The sequence below is a fragment of the Schistocerca serialis genome, chromosome 7 (genome assembly GCF_023864345.2).
Source record: "Schistocerca serialis cubense isolate TAMUIC-IGC-003099 chromosome 7, iqSchSeri2.2, whole genome shotgun sequence".
NCBI classification, from domain to species: Eukaryota; Metazoa; Arthropoda; class Insecta; order Orthoptera; family Acrididae; genus Schistocerca; species Schistocerca serialis.
Window position 1 is genome coordinate 144,459,747 of NC_064644.1, and position 21,163 is coordinate 144,480,909.

Sequence of the window (21,163 nt, forward strand, 5' to 3'; positions counted from 1 at the left end):
AAAAGTCTGATGAGGCAAACATATAATGACAGGAAGAACATATATACACAAGGGTACCCAAACACATAGTGGGATAACACAATAGGAAAGGACAGGGTTTGTCTCATTGCAGTATTTTGCAAACAAAACTTTCTTTGCTTCTTGGAGATCTCCCTTCATTCATCATTATTCCCAAAAGTCCTATCTAAGCCTGCCTTCTGTATTTCGTTCACATCCTCTGTCAAAAATAGTTTTTCTCTCTGCTTTCTGTATTCTGTTCACATCCTCTGTCAATAATAGTTTCTCTCCACTGTACAGTATCTTTTTTATTTTGCCAGACCATTTTCTGATAGCTTCTCAATGCATTTCTTATAAATTTATAATAGTTAGTTTCTTATATAGTCTCCTCTTAAGCTAACTTAAATCTACTGAGCTCAGATACTAAACTAAGGGACGAGGCAATGCAGCAGCACATAACAAATTAACACAAACAGCAATGCAAAAAAAATGGAAAATTGCAAAGCAAGCTACAGTAAATATAAATTACCAAGCAATGCAACATTACAACTAACATGAGCCAATGTACAGTAGCAAGAAAAATAAGTCAGTAGTAAAATTAGCTTAACAGAGTAACACAATTTAAAATTCAGTAGCACTATGCCTGGCAAACAGCAGCAGCAAATATAAAAAATATAAAACTTATATCTATACATGACAAAGCTCAAGCAGAAAAGATATTACAGTAAAAACAACAATGCAGATAAGGGAAGTGTATATTCACATCTTAATGTCTATGTAAATTAAAGTGGTGCACCACAACAACTGATTGTAAAAAGAAATATTACCATGTACTTGAAAAGAAAATTATGTGTTACTGTTACTAGTTCCTTCTTATTGTTCTTTCCTTTCCAAGTGCTCCTTTTTTAAAGAATGTGGATCATAAAATAATTATTTAATAGATCTGTTGACAGAAAGTGTTCACATTAGCAAATGCATTTTATTTTATAAAAGCAATGCTGCAACACAGCTGGAAACCAGATATCAAGTGAAATAAGCAACTACGAAAAGCAAAGCATAAAAATATCATTCAATAGTCATGTGGCATTTCGTAAGTCAGTAGCTCTCAACTCTCATAGAAAGACACTTGTTATAATCAGGTGTGCAGATGTACGAATATTTCCCATCAATTCATAAGCATTGCAGTAATTAGCACAAAGTACGAGTAATCATATGTTTTCAGGTAATGAGCGTGTAATATTTGCGATGCTTTCTACAAAGGAATGTCAATAGCAAGGTTAATGGAAGTAATGAGGGTGTCGCATTTGCAATATTTTCTCTAAAGGAATGCCAATGGCGAGGATAAAGGCCTGCCTTTTTTCTTTTTTTTTCTACCTGTGCTTCCGGAAAGGCACACCCTAATGGCTTGTTCTCCAGGTGTTTGACACAGCTGCGTGCCCACGACGCATTACGTGCAGGTGGTCACTTAACTTTCTTACGGAAATATTTACGACACCAGTTTCCGCTACAGTGACAGTCTCACATAAAAATATTTCACAGGTCAAGAATTAGCGTTGCAAATCTGTAGAAAGAAAATCCTATGAATATAACGTTGTCCAAAAAATTTTCGCCAGCATTGTGATACATTCACGCATTTACACACATTTCATAACTCTTAAAGTACGATTCTTGGTTTCCAACATCCTTTTTCACAAGTCAACAGTCCCTACCCACTATTCATTACTCCTTACCTTATTACACATATACGTATCCATCGACACTCGTCAATATTTCGTCATTATAAATATGAAGCATAATCAGATAACTCATATAGCCTCAGACTATTAATCGTAAACATACCTCAGCAGCATAATACACATCGTCGTCGTAAAAATAACATCATAACACCTCAGTCAAATCTCAAAATCGTCGTAGCTTCCTCCAATAATTAAAAAAATTCTCTGCTCATGTCAAAAGTGTCATCTGCCTCAAACGTACTTTAAAAATCATGAATCCATACCAAATACATCATTCAAAGCTCTCATAGTATCACAATGGTTCCGAAAAAATATGAGCATTTCACAAAGTACAGACAAAATACAATTTCATAAGTGTGAAGTTATCCAACTGTGTAATTGCGTAAACATCTGTCACTGATGCAATAAAAAAAGTTTATCTCTCAGTTACATGATCAGATAGCTGTGTAATTTGTGTGTTAGAGAAATATGGTACCGATGTGTAAAGTTGTATAAGCAAATACCATACTAGCTAGGGTTCCTTGTGGTTGCCAAACACATGGTACACAAAGTAGGCGTATACCCCCCTGAGGATTAATGTAATTATACCCTCAGGTGTTACAGATTACAGCAATGGAATGAAATATATCATGGAAAACTTTCTTTGTAATTCAAAAATCTTGAAAAATAAATGGCTTAAGTACAAAATCTCTCAAATGCGTGTCCTGTAGCGCTAAATGTGCGTCTTGCTGTAAGATAATTCTGTGGAAGTGTCGTACTTATCGTCCTCCGAAAGCCAAGTTCTGCAGAAGTCAATGTACTTACCTCATGATAAACAAAAGGCAGTCTGATTGTAGCTATACCACAAAAGTTACTACTAAAACATGTTTTACTTTCCAGAAGAATTCAGAAAAACTGTGCAGATATAAAACAGAAACACTGCAAAAGCAACATTGTAAATTGTCACTCATTAGTAGCGTCGTGATAAAATCGTGTAGCTGTCACATAAACTAACCACTGTGCCATCTGGTATCTCACTGAAAGTACTTTAAATCCAGAATATATTTTCAAGTAAACCAAAATGTTGCATTAAAATCTCATTAGCAGTACCAGTATGTGTCCTAAGTATGTAAGCCTTATAGTCGTTCCATAATCGTGCAAGTAACAAGCAAGAATGTACAAATACAATAACACTGTGACGTCTGTTCACTATAACAATGCATTCATAACTTCTGTTTAAAATGTTCCCTAGGTTCTAGACTGGATATTTAACTTCAAACATTGTTGCATGTTAACAGATTATTAAGTCTAACACAGCATACTAGTAATGTAAAGTGAAAAGTTATATGGCAAAGACAAAGTTAAAAAGCAGATTATCTCTCAGTAAGCGGTTTTACATGTGAAGTGTGGTGCAATCCTTTACTCTTCCTAGTACGCAGACTTTCAACTTCAAAGCAATTATCATGTTGTTTACATCGGTAAAGAATGCTAAATCTTTTCTCAAGGCTAGCGTCTTTGTTATTTTTCCCTGAGCCAGCGGCCGCATGCAGCTGCCTGCTGTGCGAGTCATTGTCTGTCTCTTTGTTGGCGCGCGCTGTTATTGGGATTAGGAGACCTAACTTCTACAAATTCGCCTTGCTGAGAGGGCCCAGCTCTGTTAGAGTCCCGCCAGTTCTGATGAAATTCACGTCTATCGTTATGATTATATCGTCTGTCGTCATGTCGGTAGTTCCTGTAGTTTCTTTCTTGTCGGTCATGTGGTGGAGAATTTCTCCCTGAATCGTAACTGCGCACTGGACCGTTGCGTCCGAAAGTATTCTGTCTCCCTTGATAATAACAGTTCTGGTTACCATATTGTCTGTCTCTATGGTTATCTCTGTCATATTCATTTCTACGGAAATGCGATCTTTCTCTGTAACTATTATTCTGCCAGCGGTTGTCATAAGGGTGGTGTCTGTTTTGGTCACGATTTGTGTTGTGAGAATAGCCTTGTCGTGTCCAGTTATTACTTCTGTCGTCACGGAATTGTGACGGATGTGATCTGTAGTGATTGTTTTCCCGGTTTCGCGTTCCGCGATTGTCAGTGTCAATTTCTAATTCTTGTAAAAGTCCCTGAAATGCTTCAATGTCGTCTTTGCAACGTCCTGCCAAAATAATATGTCGTAAATGTTCAGGCAGTTTGATTAAGCAAATGCGGATGAGTTCTGAGGGGCTGTATGGGTTTGAAAGATACTGATTCTTATGCAACATGTCTTCAAAATATTTGACAAGACTGGAAAATTCAGATTGTTCAAAGTGTTTCATCATCATGATGCTATGTTTTACACGGTCTTGTGTGGCTTGAGACCAATATGCTGAGAGGAAGGCATGGTAAAACTCTCCTTCACTGTGGCAATCGTGAATCACCGATCGCATTCTTACAGCTGGTTCATTCTCCAAGTAGCCACACATAAATTCTAATCTGTGTTCTACTGACCAGTTGGGAGGAAAACAATGAGAGAATTGATGGAGCCACGCTTGTGGATGAATGTTGTTGGCAGAATTCTTAAATGTTTTGAATTAACGTGTAGTAATGAACAGCTTATAGTCAAAGTCATCATGTCGGCGAGTCGCATATCGGTCATTGTTACGTCGTTTCGGCGGTTCCATTTCAAAATTCGGTGCACCTTGCCAATTTCTTTCATAACTTCCGAAGTGTCCAGTGTTATTATTTTGTGGTTGTTCCGTATTTCTAAGTCCCTCTTCCCGTATTGGAGCGCGAGTTGCCTCTGAAATACGTAATTCTTGTATTACCTGAGTCAGCTGATCTTGTACTTCCCGGATTTCTCTTTGGTGTTGCGTATTAATTTGATTCTGATTTTGTTTGAATTTCCTAATTTGTTCGTACTCTTCTGTGTCATTAAAGACTACCGGTCTTGCGTCAATCAGATTATCATCTACCTTCGTAGATAAATTAGTGAACTGGTCCAAAAGTTCGGCTACTTTCTCCGATAGTGTACTTATTTCCTCAGTGTGTTTTTCTGAACCAAGTTTCAGAGTATCTACTGTGTCCTTAAAGTTTTCCTGAGTTTTTGCAAGTTGCGTAACCGAATCGGTAGATGCAACTGAGTCAAATTTAGCTTGCAAGGTCTCATGATTTTAATGAACAATAATTTGCAGTTCTTTTATGGCTGCTTCGTGATTCTGTAATTCCTTTTCATGCCGCGAAAAAATAGGTTGAAAATGCTCACAAATTTGAGTTTTTACGTCATTACAGACTTTTTGACATTTCGATTCAATGTTATGTAACTCAGTAGTTAAATCTTCACACGTTTGTTCAAGAGTTTGTTCCAATGAGTCTAACTTTTGAAGCTGTTGCTGTGTTTGTCTCTGATTTTGTTCCAGTGTGTCTAACTGTTGCTGTGTTTGTCCTTGGTGTTGTACCATTGTGTCTAACTTTTTGAGATTTTGTTCCACTGTGTCTAACTGTTGCTGTGTTTGTCTCTGGTGTTGTTCCATTGTGTCTAACTTTTCAAGCTTTTGTCCCATTTGTTGCATTAATTGTAATAACAATGCACTGGTGTCTGAAACATGTTCCTCAGTGCTTTTCGGCAGTGAAGTTGCACCGGCAACATTCATATTTTGACAAGCGGAAAATGTGTCTTGACTCATTTGAGAAAACGGTGAGAACCCAAAACCTGAGTCTGCAGTATTTGCAATATTGTGTTCTGTCATTCCCGATTCCTGAGGCGAGCTGTTGCCGACCAATCGATCGATAACGCTTCCCTGTTCACTACCTGTTTCACTGTCTACACCATTGTTTGCCGCCCGCTCCATTCCCCTATGCGCAATTACGAAATTACTACTTTGAACATTTGTTAATTCATTACTCTGCGGCGCTAACACACTGCTTTCGTCTTCACTGTCATTTCTCAGTTTACTTTGGAGCCTAGTATTACGTTTTTCACACGCCATAATTGTCACAATATTTCACACGATAACACAGAAAAGCACAATTTGAAGAGCAAAATAAAATAACATAGCAATGGAAATAATGTCTACTTAATTGCCAGCGCAGCTGCGAAATACTTGGTGCAAATCTACATGCATGCCACAACTGTTTTACTGTACAACAGTGAAAAACTACAACTACAAAGGAAATTCTCTCTATGATTACGCGCTATCAATAAACAAAATCTACACTAATTACACAAACTACAACAAAAAAAATCAGAAGATTCCAGTGAGGTATCCTCGGCTAAGGGTCGACATATGAAACGTCCCCTTTGAACAATTATACATGACTGTGCTTAAACTGATACACAATATTTTGTTAGCGCAACGCAATCTGACTTTCAAAATTCCCTACAAAAGTATGGCCCTGACTAACATTAAACTATACCTTTCACAAATCACTTACCTCACAAAAATCTTCGCTGCTCAAGCTACTGCAATACAGGAGCGCCACTACTGCCAGCTAAATAAAAGATTCAAACTATGGAAGGCACTAACTACTGATAGGGATAGTTAGCAAATGAAAGATATTAATAGAGAACAAACAATGTATTTACCTTGATATCATCATATATAAATATAGCAGTTCATGACAAATTTCAAAACTCCGCCATCTCTCTCCCCACATCCACCACTGCTGGCGGCTCACCTCCAACTGCGCAACGCTACGCGCTGTTCACAGCCAGCTGCCTAACACTACAATGGCGAGTATTACAACAATGGAAAGCAGCCACAGACTGCACACAGCACAGCCAGTGATTTTCATACAGAGGTGGCGTTACCAATAAAAAAACCTAAACAGCCTACTTACACGTTTACAGCTGAGCGTAATTGGTCTTCCGAAACAGCAGTCCATATGAGCAAACCAATTGTCTCTTTACCTGCGGTTATTCGTACCTCAGGTACTGGAGCTATGCACGACTGTTTATGAAACATAGCTCGATGTAGTCATAGGGGCGAGGCGACACGTCCGCTTTAATGGCTCTAAGCGCTGTGGGACCTAACATCTGAGGTGGTCAGTCCCCTAGATTTAGAACTACTTAAACCTTACTAACCTAAGGACATCACACAGATCCATGCTCGAGGCAGGATTCTAACCTGCGACCGTAGCACCAGCGCGGTTCCGGACTGAAGCGCCTAGAACCGCTCGGCCACAGCGGCCCGCTCCGCTTTTATGTCCCGTAGTTAATTTACTACCAATAATAACCTGTAGCTGTGATCCTGCAGTCGAATAGTCTATGCATTGGCGAGTTAATAAATACACAGAAATACAAAACACACGTTAATAAGTTATTAACAAGGGTTCCATTCTAAACTCTGTAACTGATGTGGACGACAGAGGGTTAGGAAAACTAAGTCCATTTACTGATCAGAGAATACAAAATAATCACCGTCTCGAAACAGTTCAGAGTTAACACGGATGCTTTTCAAGGTAACACGCGCGATGCTAAGAACAGTCACTCATACTCTGTCTTCTCAGTTCCGTAAATCAAGAGGAAATAATCCTACTCTGGAGCACAGTCGTACCTCTCAAAGTATAAAGTCCCTTCAAAATTTGTAGTAATGGCTGTTCACCACCCAGGATCAGTCACTTACTCGTATGTGACTGAGTCACGTACGTTGCCATAGATAGGTCTGCCTTCTTCCAGCACTCGAGACAAAGCGTCCAGAATCGTTTATCTCGGAAAGTTTCAGTACCCACATGACTAGCTGGGTTCCGCCACTGTCCTAATATCCTTTGCTGAAGGTCGTCCCCACCAGAAATATGTCGTTCTCAGATTGATTTGACTCAGCTTTATAACTAAAGTAATATGTTACAAAGTCCCGCCCGGTTGGCCTTTCGGTCTAACGCACGGCTTTCCGGGCGGAAAGGAGCGCCTGGTCCCGGGCACGAACCCTCCCGGCGGATTTGTGTCAGGTCCGGTGAACCGGCCAGTCTGTGGATGGTTTTTAGGCGGTTTTCCAACTGCTTCAGTGAATGCGGGCGTGTTCCCCTTATTCCGCCTCAGTTACACTATGTCGGCGATTGCTGCGCAAAAAAGTTCTCCACGTGCGCGTACACCACCATTACTCTACCACGCAAACATAGGGGCTACACTCGTCTGGTGTGAGACGTTCCCTGGGAGATCCACCGGGGGCCGAACCGCACAATAACCCTGAGTTCGGTGTGGGGCGGCGGAGGGGTGAAGTGGACTGCGGTAGTCGTCGTGGGGTTGCGGATCACTGCGGCTGCGGCGGGGACGGAGCGTCTCCGTCGTTTCTAGGTCCCCGATTAACATACAATACAATGTGATACAAAAATATTTAAATAAAGAAATATCATAAACATTCGATGAAACTAAGATTATTCACAATACTTATAAATAAAAGTTTGTTCATTACTAAATAAGACAGAATAATGGCGCAAGTGAGTTTACGTTAAGTGACAACAGACTGTCGCTAAAAATTGCTTAAACAATTATTATCGTTTGCTTGAAAGAAGTGTCTTCTAGCCCACTTTTCAATTGTGCGATTGATCACTTTTAAATTAGCACAATTTTTTTAGTATCACCTGCAATCAAAATTTAAATGAAGTTACTGGCACACTAGTAAACTATTCATTAAATAAAAACACAAGTACAACAAAATATTAGGTATTCACGTTGCATTCATTTGATGTGTAAATTTGGAGAGTGCTATGTTGTGAAAAACATTTGTATAATGAAAAAAGGTATAAAAGACGACGTAAATCAATAAAATTGATAGAGATCCGTAGCTTTCAGGGTTGATAGCCATAATGCAATACTGTCATCTGATATAAAGTATGTTGGAATCGCATGACACGATTAAAAGTTGTTAATTGAGAGAACAAATGTGAAAATGTTTATTAGTTGTGATACTAGCTTCTAAAGTCTTAGAGATAAAGAAATTTTGTTGGCTCGTTGGCCGTGCCTCATTTATCTGGGATCGTAGATGTATCCAGATTTGCATTAATATTTAACGAGAGTTAATTTCGAATCTCAAAGAGCTATAACTTGGACATCTTTCAGAGTGTTTGACACTCCGCCATTTCCTGGAGTATATTCTACACAAAGGCAATGCGAGCGTCATCAGTATAGATTCCCAGCTCTGAGATCTATCCGCTTCCGACAACGTGCGCATTGTTTCTGCACTTCAGATCACCGGAAATCGTCAACTAGCCACGCTGGCCTCTGCGCACCCTGTGTCCACGGCCCGCTATAGTTCTGTCGTACAATTTCACCTCTCACTAATACTCGGCTGCAGATTAGCTCGCTTACATACGCGTAACGTTTCAACCATTTTACATTATCTAACGCTTTTTGCAGTTCGACAAAGCCTGTGAACGTGTCTTGATTTTTCTTTAGTCTTTCTTGCCGGCCGCGGTGGTCTAGCGGTTCTAGGCGCTCAGTTCGGAACCGCGGGACTGCTACGGTCGCAGGTTCGAATCCTGCCTCGGGCATGGATGTGTGTGATGTCCTTAGGTTAGTTTGGTTTAAGTAGTTCTCAGTTCTGGGAGACTGATGACATCAGATGTTGTCCCATAGTGCTCAGAGCCATTTGAACCATTTAGTCTTTCTTCCATTACCATGCGCAAAGTCAGAATTGCCTCTGTGGTGTCCTTAAGTTTCCTAAAGCCAAATGTCGTCCAAAACTGTTAAGGCTTTCGTGGTCAGTTGTTGACAAACTGAATATTGGCTTCTGTCTCGGATTCTTCAGCCGACGTTCGTTTGATGATTTTACTGACGTTCCGCCAGCACGAGTGGCTGACATTGTCAAAGCTTCACCCTCCATTGCTGGTGGTAAACTGGAGGCGAACCCGCGGCCGCTGACTATGTGTACCTGGCGCGCCAACGTCGGAATGACTGGACGATCAATCAAAACCAGGATCAGAGAACATAAGCGACATTGCAGGTTGGGGTAGGTGGAGAAATCTGCCGCGGCAGAGTACGGAAAGTGTGAGACCGACCACGTAGTAAAATTCGCCGACATGGAAGTTCTGGCTGTAGAGAAGCACTGTAACACCCGCTGGGTCTGAGAGGCTATAGAAATGCAAAAACACGGGAATACCTTCAACAAGAAGCCTTAAGGTAAACGGGTCCTGGCTTCCCGCGCTGCAGCAAACGACCGTCACAGGCAGCAACAGGAGAACAGAACCGGAAATGACCGCTACAAGGCCTCGGACGTTGGCGTGCAAGGTGCGTCTAGTCTGCGGCCACGAGCTCGGCTCCAATTCACCACCAGCAGTGGTGAAGCCTTGACGATGCTAGCCACTCGTGCTGGCGAAACGTCAGCAAGATCATCAGACGAAAGTCGGCCGAAGAACCCGAGACAGAAGCCAATATGCAGTTTGCAAATATCGGCATCTGACACATCCTCAATATTCTTTCCAGTTCTTCTGTATATTAGTTTTGTCAGAAACTTGGATGCAAGAGCTGTTAAAATGATTATTTTATCATTCTCGCACGTGTCCACTCTTGTGGTCTACGGAATTGTGTTGATGGTGATTTCCCGGAAGTCTGATGGCACATAGCCTGCCTCACACATTCTACACACCCTCGTGAACAATCTGCCACTTCCCGAAATGATTTTAGAAATTCTGATGGAATGTTATTTGTCCCTTCTGCATTATTCGATGTTACGTCATCACTTTTAAGTCATAATTCTAACAAAGGAGCCCCTACCTCTTCTATCATGTCATCAGACAAGTCATCCCCTCCTAGAGGCCTTAAATTTACTCTTTCCACCTGTCCGCTCTCTCCTCAGCATTTAACAGGAGAATTCCCATTGCATTCTTAAGGTTACGGCCCTTGCTTTTAATTTCAGTGGAGTTTGTTCTGACTTTGTTGTATGCTGGGTGAGCCCTGTAAACAGTTATTTCTCTTCTGATTTCTTCACATTTATAATGCGCCATTTCCCATTAACTTACCTGTACTTCCTGGTTCTTATATTCTTAAGTGACTTATATTTTTGGTTCAAATGGCTCTGAGCACCAAGGGACAACATCTGATGTCATCAGTCTCCCAGAACTTAGAACTACTTAAACCAAACTAACCTAAGGACATCACACACATGCATGCCCGAGGCAGGATTCGAACCTGCGACCGTAGCAGTCGCGCGGTTCCGCACTGAAGTGCCCACAACAGCTTTTATTTCTGTATTCCTAAATTTTCCTGAACGTACTTCTCTGACGGTATGTGCCTGAACATACTTCCCTGAACATACTTCCCTGAACATACTTCCCTGAACGTAGTTCCCTGAACGTACTTCCCTGAACATACTTCCCTGAACATACTTCCCCGAACATACTTTCTTCTTCCATCGATCAACTCAAGTATTTCTTCTGTTACCCATGGTTTCTTCACAGCTACCCTCTTGGTACCTATGTTTTTATTTCCAGTATCTGAGATTGCTCTTTTTCGAAAAGTGCATTCCTCTTCAAGTGAACTCCCTATTGAGCTAATCCTTACCCCCCTCTCCATAACCTCAGGACACTTCAAGCGTATCACTTCATTTCCTTACTACATTCGTATCCCACTTCCTTGAGCATTGTTTTTTTTCTGACTAGTCCCTTAAACTTGGACCTACTCCTCATCACTACTAAATTGTGATGTAAGTCTATATCTGTTTCTGGGTATGTCTTACAATCTGATTTCGGAATCTCTGCCTCGCCATCACGTAATCTAACTGAAATCTTACTATACCTCGTAGCCTTTTCCAAGTGTAACTCCTCCTCTTGTGATTCTCGAAGAAAGTATTCGCTATTACTGTCTGAAGTTTATTTCAGATCTCAATTAGTCTTTCTACTCTGTCATATCTAGTACCAAGCCTATATTCTCCCAAAAACCTTTCCTTTGCTCCTTACCCTACAACTGCATTCGTGTACCCAAAGACTATTAGATTTTCACCTCATTTTACGTACTGAGCTGGCCGGTGTGGCCGAGTGGTTCTAGGCGCTTCAGTCCGGAACCGCGCTGCTTCTACGGTCGCGGGTTCGAATCCTACCTCGGGCATGGATGTGTGTGATGGCCTTAGGTTACTTAGGTTTAAGTAGTTCTAAGTCTAGGGGACTGATGACTTCAGACGTTAAGTCCCTTTAGTGCTTGGAGCCATTTGATTTTACGTACTGCATTATCAGTTCAATATCATCATATACAGTATTTTATAGACTTCAGCAACTGTAGTCGTATATAAATAATAAGCAAACGACTGACAAACGACTGACAAAAAGAAATTTAATTTCTGTAACGAAAAGAAATTAAATCGCTTTTATGTAACGGGTTGCTTATACACTGTATCTCTTCAGCTTCGGTTTGCGACGTCGACATGTATATCTGAACTATCATTTTTGGTGTTGGTTTGCTGTCGATTCTGGTGAGAACAACCATATATCTGAAGTGGCCACAGTAACTCATTTCTGATTTACATTCCTATTCATAACGAATATTACCCTCGTTATATCATTTTCTGCTGCTGTTGATATTAGCCTGTACTCGTCTCACCAGATATTCTTGCCTTCTTTCACTTTTACTTCATGGACCCCCAATATATCGAGATTGAGTCATAGCATTTCCCTTTTCAGAATTCCTTCGCTAAGACTCGTAGAACATTATCCTTTCGTTGGTTATTCCGTCTCGTCTCATGGTCACCTCTCCAATATCAGCCCCGTCCCGGAGATCCGAATGGGGGAGAGTGTGATGTACGATAGTCTTGTGTTCCACAGGAGAAGGTACTCTTGTGTGCCACGGTTCGCAATTAATGGCTGCAATCAGTGACCAAAGTAATTCCAGAATATTCGGTGTTCTCTTTTAATGCAACAAGAGTCTACTTGCGTCAAGACCTAAGTTTGTGGAATGTTGAAAAGCTTGCACTACACATCTCTAAACTGTCATTAGGTGTGAATGCAATAAGCAGTGCTCTAGCTTTTTTTTTTTTTTAAAAAAAATCTTTATTGATAACCATTATTATTATACAAATTGACCCACTACCTTAAGCTCATTAGTGGGTCCTAACAGTTATACATTTATATTGAATTGTGCAGCTAGCTTTTAATTTAATAGTGAGCTACAGTTACACTAACAACAATGGGCTTTTAATATCTATATCTACTGTTTATATCTAATTCCTATAACTAATTGAATTAATGTATTTTCTGCAGCGTCACATGTGTGCCAGTAAGAATACAAACCTACTTAGTATGCCTTGTTCTTCGAGCTAACCCCGAAGAACATGCCCCTGGCACTGGGCAGGCCTCGACGTTATAAATCGCTGCAGTACCTATTCTAGTTTCCTATAACTAAGTCCTACAAACTAACTTATCCTACGTCATATTCGGTGTGTCATAATCGGTGGTTGGTCCCTACTCCCCCTAGTCCTGTACATGGCGGATTCCAACTCAGGTGAAGTTGGCCAGCCCACGCACAGGCGGTATGGGACTAGGGCTCTTGGTCACAATCGGTAATAATTATTTCCTTGTTGTTACTGTATCTCTCTTAAATATTCCGTTAAAACTTTTCGAGATACCTCGTTTGCCAAGGTGTTTAGTGTCTGAAAGGTTTCCTCACGTCTAAGCAGTTGATACGTGTCGTGGTTAGGAAGTCTGTCTCGTAGTGTGTTTGCGACATCATTGAAGAGAGGGCATTCGTAAACAACATGTTCGGGTGTACCCTCCGGATCGCCACAGTCGCACGCTGGTGTTGCCCTTTTCCCAAATCGACATAAGTATGTCGGGTAGGGTCCATGGCCAGTGAGAAAGTGAATCAGACCTCGTGTAGGCTCGAAGTACTTCATACCCAGGGGTTCCCTCACATCAGGTAGAAACTGGAAGGTTCGTCGTCCAGCCTCTTCTACAGCCCAGGTCTCCTGCCAGAGTTCCTCCCCTCCTTTCCTTATTTCTCTTTTGTCCCCCACTCTGATACCCATAATATCTACAATCTTTTCGTAATTATCCCTTTTGGCCCAGTACCAGGCCGCCTGTTCCCTTATCTTGATGTCCAGAGGGCAGAGCCCCATTATGACTAATAGGGCCCCCCCTGGAGATGTTCTGTAAGCACCCACAGCTCTTAGTAGCATGCTTCTCTGGACCCTTCTCACTGCCATGGCGGGCACTACCCTCGTGAGCCTGTGCGCCCAGACTCCCGAGCCGTAACCCACGACTGAAGTTAGGATGCTGTTGTGATATAGTCTGATTAAGTGTGAAGGAAGGTGGAATCTTTTATGACCTATTGAGATGAGATTGTTTACTACCTGAAGGGCTCTCTGGGTGACGGTATCAATGTGCCTGCCGAAACTCCACCACTCATCAATGATGACTCCTAGGTAGCGTGTCTCGCGTCGTCTAAGAACTGGTGAACCGTCTATTCTGACAGTCGGATTACTAATGAGATGTCCTTTTAGCAGGAGGTAAGTAAATTTGCTGGGCGATATCGTCATTTTAGTCGCGTGGCACCACTGTTGGAGTTTGTCTAGTGCTGTCGCTATCTTCGGTTCAATGTCTTCGCGGCTGCGGCCGCCAACCAACAGGAGGAGGTCATCCGCGTAAGCTATCACCTCTAGCACCTCTTCACTCTGTTGTAAGCTATCTAACAAAGGCTTCATGTGGATGTCCCAGAAGAGGGGTCCTAAGACGGAGCCTTGGGGACATCCTTTAGTGATTATCTTGCCAACTCTTTCGTTAGAGGATGATAGCCAAACCTCCCGATCCTCACAATAGCTCCTCAGGCAACCATATAGCGGCCCTGGACACTCTTTCTCCCGCAGGCAGGAGAAGAGCGAAGGCCACCACAGGTTGTCGAAGGCGCCACTGATGTCAACCATGATGCCAACCACGTATTTGTGCGGGGTCGAGCCACAGACCTCGGCCGCCAGGTCGATTGCATCAGATGCCGACCGCCCCGGCCTGAACCCGAACTGCCTGTCACTCATCCCGCACAACACTCGGTGTGCTGTCAGTCTGTCAGCCAGCAATTTTTCCAATATTTTGCCAAATATATCCAGCAGGCAAATCGGCCTGTAGGATTTCGTTTCTGCGGGATCCTTATCTGGTCCTTTCTTTATGATGACTACATGTGCCATTTTCCATATCTTAGGGAACTTACGCTGTCTGAGGCATTCATTGTACAGATGTGTTAGTGGTGCAGTCAGCTGGGGCGCCAGAAACTGCACCACCTCTGCCACAATGCCGTCTGGCCCAGGTGCATTTCCTCTTTGCAGAGATCTTATATGGGTTGCTACCTCCTCTTCTGAGAAGGGGTAGACAGCCGTCTCATTGGTGTATATTTCTCGGTCTTGATCTCTGAGTTGCTGCTGCCTCTCTGTTTCCCCATCCGCATTGTCGTCAGGCAGCAGGGAGTGGAGGAGGACCCCCGCAGTCTCCTGCCAGGACTCCGTCATCCTATCCCCGCACCTGACTGTAGATAATTCCAGAGGAGAGCGGATTTTTTCTCTAACTAGCTTATATGGGAGCCCCCATGGGTCCGTGACTAGCTGGTTGAGCACGAAGTTTTCCCAGCTTCTCATTCTGACTTCCCGCAGTTCCTTTTGGAATTTTCGCTTTTCCTCCCTACACAGCAGCTGCCACCTTTGTCGCTCCTGCCAGACGACACTGCGCTGATAGGACCTCCTCAGCCTTCTGACAGACTGACGCAGTTCGCTTAGTTCGGCAGACCATGGTGACGGTGAGGCCGCCATGGCCCTCCTCCTAGTAGGTATGGCTGCCCTCACCGCTCTTGTCACTGCGTTCACCAGTTCCCCCGCCCTCTGATCCACGTCCATGTCTAAGTGCATGTCGTCTTCCGGTAATGGAGGAATGTCACACTCCCTCGCTAGGCGTTCCCAATCGGTTCTTTTATAATTTAGTTGTGTTTCCCACCCCGTGGCCCGGTGGCTCTCTCTTTCTCCTATGGTGAAAGTTATCAGATTGTGGTCGCTTGTGGTGGCATTCTCTGTGACTCTCCAATTTTGAAGGTTATTGGCTGTGTTCGGAGTTACAAGGGTGATGTCAATGTTTGTACCCTGTCCTCCACCTGCAGCGTTGGTGGGAGGATTGCCGGGTCTGTTAGCCACCACAAGTTGTGATGCCATAATAAATTCTTCAACCTTTTCACCATTTGCATCTCTTGTACCACTGTACCACAGGGGGGATTTTGCATTAATGTCGGCAGTTATTATGACTTTTCGTCCCCGCAACGCCGTGGTAACTCTCGCTAGGTGGTCTATGTGAAGTTCTATATTGTCCCCATACTGAAAGTACATATAAATGAGAGTTATAATTCCCGTAGGGGATTGAAGCTCCACGACGTTGCAGTGGCTAGTTGTGAACTGCGAGAGCGTGGTGGCTCTCAAGAGTTTGTTAGTGATTATGACTGCTGCCTTCGGGTCATCCCCTCTACTGACTATTTGCCAGCTTGCGGCAGCAAAAGCTATATTCCCAGCTAGGGAGTATGGCTCCTGTAGACAGAGTACATCAAGTCTCCTCTCCTCCACCTCCCTTCGGAGCTCTTGCATTACGAGTCTGCTGTTGTGTGTGTTAAGCTGTCCTATAGTAATTTTTGTCATTATGGGTAGTATGTATGTATTCGGTCATGTGGCCAGGTCTTACTCCAGTCAAATGCAATTCGTCCATGTGCCACTACTGACTGTCGATAAATGTCGTCAAGGTCGAATTTCTCTCCTCGTCTTTCGAATGCTTTCTTGAGCAGGTCTCGCAAGGCTCCAAAGTCGGTGGGGAGATTCACTGATTTTAGCTGAATTCTGTCAACAGCCTCCATAACCGGGAAGGTTATTTTTCTGCCGTCTTCATGTCCTACGCGGACCACATGTCGTAAGGCAGTGGTCAGGGTAGCCGGCTGCTCCAATCTGGATAGCTGCATGGTGTACTCCAAGTTGGGGTACACCCTAACCGGATCGACCGGTGGTAGTGTAACTATTGGTGTGCACTGAGTGCTGGGGCTCATACTAGAGCTCGTCACTACATTTTCCTGTATTGGTTGGTTATTAGTGTTACTGTCCTTATGAGTTGCTGGAGCCGCAGGATGCCCTTGCCGCTGTTGGTGTGGTTTCGGCTTTGTTTCCCGGCTTCCAGAGGAGAGAGTTTCTGCCATGGGGAGATTTGTTTGTATTCCTATATCCATTGTTGGAAAATCAGTTTGTATAGCCATGTCCTTTGTTTCAGTTTTGATGACTCCCGTAAGCGACCTCAAAAAGTCCTTGAATCTATTTGCCCGCATGGCATCCCTCCTCCTTTTGCTCGGGGACTTTCGCTTTGGCATCCTGTTCGGTATGCTGGGCTCAGCCATAATCAGTCCTGGAGATCAGTCTTTGCTCCAGCATTCTGTATGTGGGGCAGTTTCTACCGGTGGTTCAACAAGACTTTTTTCCTCGTCCTACATGGTATGCAAACTGCCGCCGCCTTGCAGTCTTTGCGGCTATGACCTTTCTCCCCGCACTTGGTGCACGCCGGCTCCCTGGTGCACAGCCTTAGGATGTGATCCAGGTCACCACAGTTGTGGCAACGAGGTACCACGACATAGTCTCTTGTATTGAAGGCATGGAAACCAACATAGAATCTGCCCATTGTTGTTACATTTTTCCACATCGGCGCCGATACTTCGGCGACGTGATGAACAACATCACGACCCCGCGGACCAGTCTTAAATTTTAACTTAAAGTTGTTCTTGAATTCATCTTCTTTCATTTTATCAAAGTTCTGTAACCTAATTGTTTCTGCTAATTCTTCATTCGTCATAATTGCAGGTACGTCATATAATATGACGAGAGGGTTTCTTTTTTTCGGTGGTTCACATTTGACCACCGAGTTCAATTTCTGGTTGTTCAGTAGCTTTTCTTTATCTTCTTCCGAAGCAGCTTCAACGATCACGGAGTTTCTGCATGGTTTTACCTTTTCAATTTTGATCTTGTCTTTGACGGGGTCGATAGTTTTTGTAAAAAGTTCCTGTATTTTCTTTACACCTGTGTCTTGCCCAGGTAGTGTCCTGAGGAAGACAGCTGTGTCTGTCCTTTTTGTGACCTTGTCAATGGTGTCTCTAGTCGTACTCTGTGGGCGCTTGGTGGGCGCTTGAGCAGCCACAGCTGCCCACGTCTTTGCCGGTTGCCTCCTTAACCTGTCATTTTCTTTCTCAAGTTCTTCTACTCTTCCTTCAAGTTTGGCGTGGGCAATAGCCCATGCAGCCAGCTCATTTTTTATGATGGCAAGTCCTGCTTGGCTGATTTTGCCATTCTTTATTTGTTGCTCCATGAGCAACGAGATTCTCGAGTACCTCTCCATAATTGTCTCATTCTCTGCCTGTCCCTGCTCGTCCTGGGGAGAGGGATCAGGCGCAGCGGAAGACCTTTGAGGCGCACACGAATCACTCGTTTCATTTGTCGCCATGATTTACGAGTGATCAAAAAAGGGGGGTGGGAGCCCGTCTCTTGCCCCGGACCGGCTCCTCTGGCATGGGGGGGGGGGGGGGGGGGACTTCTGCAGCTCGCCCACCGACCTCGCCCCTAGGTCAAGGGCACTCCAGAGCTGCCGGGTTCAGCGCGCCGTCACCAGCGCACTGGTCCCCATCGATGGCCCCGTCGTCGACGAATTCACACGACGCTCCTCGGCAACTGCACCCCGTACTCCGGAGAGGCGGATGCACCCCTCGCCCTTAGCCGCCTACTAGCCCGAGCTTTCACCAGAAGGCCGAGGACCCACTCCTACTCAGGTGGTGGGTCGGTCCCCCAGTCGTTCAGCGGTCTGGGCCCATCTAACCTAGCCCAGGCGATGTCACCACCTCCTGGGTTTGGCAGAACACGCCCCGATTACCCAGGGGCGCGGCGAAGCACCCTTGCCGATTCGCGCCGTGATCCCAAAACCGACAAACGAAGTCGCCGGCATGCAGAGCACCTGCTGGTCTGTGCCCTGCGAACAGAAAGGGACTGGTGTTCGGTCCCTCGACACAGCTCCCCCTGTGCCACGCACCCTTCGCTTTCGCATCGGGTTGGGTCGCAGCTCTCCATTTTGTCGCAAGGCAGAATGCCAAGCTTAACATCTGGCACCACGGGAAGGCGGAAAGAGCCACTTGGGAAGGAGAGGCTATAAGAGACGCTTCACTTCCCCTGTGAGGACTGCCGCGGCACACCCGACTGGGAAGCGATACGCTCCAGTGCGAGCCTCCGTGCCTTACGGCGCGCCCGCAACGGGCTGGCCCGCGCCGAAACGCGCCGTCAAGCGACCGACCTCACGCCAGACCAGCTAGCTTAACAATCACCAATCCCTGGTAGAAGGTGTGGTGTCACCGCCAGACACCACACTTGCTAGGTGATTGCCTTGAAATCGGCCGCGGTCCGTTAGTAAACGTCGGACCCGCGTGTCGCCACTATCAGTGATTGGAGACCGAGCGCCGCCACACGGGAGCTCTAGTCTAAAGAGACTCTCTAGCACTCGCCCCAGTTGTACAGACGACTTTGCTAGCGATGGTTCACTGTCTACATACGCTCTCAATTGCAGAGACGACAGTTTAGCATAGCCTTCAGCTACGTCATTTGCTACGACCTAGCAAGGCGCCATATTCAGTTACTATGAATGTATTGTGAACAAATAATATTGTGAATCATGTACCGTCAAGAGCGACGCTCATCATTAATGAAGTTAAGTGTCAAACTAATTACATCCGCTTTCTGAATTCTCATTCCTTGTCATGTTCCAGACCTCACGTCAGTGTAGTTCTTCCCCCCTCACGCCAGCCTGCGTGAGCTAAAACGCGTGTATTTCGGCCTCCATTCGTAACACGGTTTTGGCTCTTCTGCCAACACAACAGAAGGTAGTATTAGCTTCTGCTAACAGTGAACTCCCTGGCACTTCACTCTCTTCCAATATTCTCGGAAGCTGTCTCCATTCCTCGATTTCTTCTCTCTCTCTCTCTCTCTCTCCCTCTCTCTCTCTCCCCCTCCCCCCCCACACTCACAAAGAGAGAGACAGGGAGAGAGAGAGAGAGAGAGAGAGAGAGAGAGAGAGAGAGAGAGAGAGATGAGATGAGAGGGAGCGAAAGAAGAGACGGAGGGAGAGCTGCCAAAGAGAGAGACAGAGAGACAAGCATTTAAGTTACGTGTGAAACGTTGTTCGACATTTGTTTGCCTCGAATAATTTCCACAAAATATGGCCGTTGTAGACCGGCAAAACAGTAATCAACTGCTCGAATAAATAATTCACTTCACCTGTTATAAAAAATTCATCGCTTTCAATGTAAACTCAGCCAAAAAGCATTTGATCTGACGTACGACTTTTGACGGTGCTGACGTTTGCAACTTTTGGGCGGCTCTCCCGGGACTAGACCGTTCAGCACACCCTATTACTCATGTGAGCCGATTCTGCCCCAAATGTAGAGGCCGATGGCAGCAGCGAAAACAAGTTTTCCCCTCTACTGACAGCAGCTCATTTTGTGACTCTGAAAACACTCTTGCGGAATGGTTTATTTGGGTGGTGCAACAGAATGAAAATTTACATCAAGCGAACAAGCGTTTGCGTAATTCATATCAGTAAAATTACTCTTTTTGTTGCTAATGGCGGCTGCGTGAGTTTTTATTCATTCTGTGGGGCTGTGCTAAAATATTTATTGTTATGTGCTGCTGTGGCGTGGGTGTGTGGACGAGCCGCGTGATATAGCTTTTATGACTTCGGAAATCGGAAACATTTCGACGTTTATGCAGGGTTTTACCTTTTTTCGGATAATTTATGGCGCATTTTGAGCACTCACATTAATGGCAATGGCGAACGAGCCCGCCAACACGCATTCACACAAACAAAGTGCAGTGCTGCGATTTTCAAGTCCAAAGCTGAAAAGCAGGAGTATAAGTACAGCTGTTTTGTGCTTTCAGCTGTAGGCTGTCTAGCACAGACATGGCTGGGAAGAGGATACGTGACAAGAGTTTAGTACTCTTAATGGAGCATTTTTTCAGTGTCCTTAACGGCAACTAACAGGTAAATTATCAAGTGCAAGTATTTCAAAAGTTGCTTTCCAAGTCCATTTAACTTTCGGTGAAGGTAGTAAATCCTCATGCAGTTCACAATTAAGTGCCTAGCGGAGGGTTCATCGAATCAAAGTCGAGCGACTTCTTTACAGTTCCACTCTCTTATAGCGTGCGGAAAAATCGAATAGATAAATCTTTGTTTGCGATCTCTGAATTATTTTATTGTGATGATGATGTTTCATTATGATGATCATTTCTCTCTATGTAGGTGGACGTCAACAAAATATTTTTGCATCCAAAGGAGAAAGTTGGTGATTAAAATTGTATGAGAAAATACTGGCCCAACGAGAAACGTCTTGTTTTAATGGATGCCACCCAATTCGGGTATCACATTCGTGGGATTCTCTCGCCTACTTCGCGATAACACAAGTCTATCTGTCCTTTGAGCTTTTTCGATGTCCGCCGTCAGGTCTATGCGATTCGAATCCCATACCTCGCATCAG

At 44.1% G+C, this 21,163-nt stretch overlaps 1 protein-coding gene across 1 annotated transcript in view; it reads left to right on the forward strand.

The window, feature by feature from the left end:
* Nucleotides 1–21,163, forward strand: part of LOC126412937 (serine/threonine-protein kinase fray2-like) — a 199,675-nt gene that overhangs the window by 64,798 nt on the left and 113,714 nt on the right. The window lies entirely within an intron of this gene.